Source organism: Seriola lalandi, unplaced genomic scaffold (genome assembly GCF_002814215.2).
Source record: "Seriola lalandi dorsalis isolate HSWRI2012SDOR001 ecotype SW California unplaced genomic scaffold, Sedor1 jcf7180002054647, whole genome shotgun sequence".
Lineage (NCBI taxonomy): Eukaryota > Metazoa > Chordata > Actinopteri > Carangiformes > Carangidae > Seriola > Seriola lalandi.
The window spans coordinates 54,799-55,556 of NW_019525200.1; the positions used below are offsets into that span (position 1 = coordinate 54,799).

The following is a 758-nucleotide window of genomic DNA, read 5'->3' on the forward strand; positions in this document are numbered from 1 at the left end:
GAACATTACTGAGGGAGAACATTAGAACATTACTGACAGAGACAGAACATTAGAACATTACTGAGAGAGAACATTAGAACATTACTGCCGTAGCAGAACATTAGAACATTACTGACAGACAGAACATTAGAACATTACTGACAGAGACAGAACATTAGAACATTACTGAGAGAGAACATTAGAACATTACTGAGGGAGAACATTAGAACTTTACTGACAGAGACAGAACATTAGAACATTACTGAGACAGAACATTTGAACATTACTGACAAACAGAACATTAGAACATTACTGCCGTGGCAGAACATTAGAATATTAGTGACAGAGACAGAGCATTAGAACATTACTGCCGTAGCAGAACATTAGAACATTACTGACAGATAACTTTAGAACATTACTGACAGAGACAGAACATTAGAACATTACTGAGGGAGAACATTAGAACTTTACTGACAGAGACAGAACATTTGAACATTACTGAGGGAGAACATTAGAACATTACTGACAGAGACAGAGCATTAGAACATTACTGAGAGACAGAACATTAGAACATTACTGCCGTAGTAGAACATTAGAACATTACTGACAGATAACTTTAGAACATTACTGACAGAGACAGAACATTAGAACATTACTGACAGAGACAGAACATTAGAACATCACTGAGGGAGAACATTAGAACATTACTGACAGAGACAGAACATTAGAACATTACTGAGGGAGAACATTAGAACATTACTGACAGAGACAGAACATTA

General features: G+C 36.1%; 1 protein-coding gene across 1 annotated transcript in view; it reads right to left on the reverse strand.

Moving 5' to 3' along the window:
• Positions 1-758, reverse strand: part of dpysl4 (dihydropyrimidinase like 4) — a 10,371-nt gene that overhangs the window by 8,717 nt on the left and 896 nt on the right. The gene's annotated exons all lie outside the window — the stretch shown is intronic.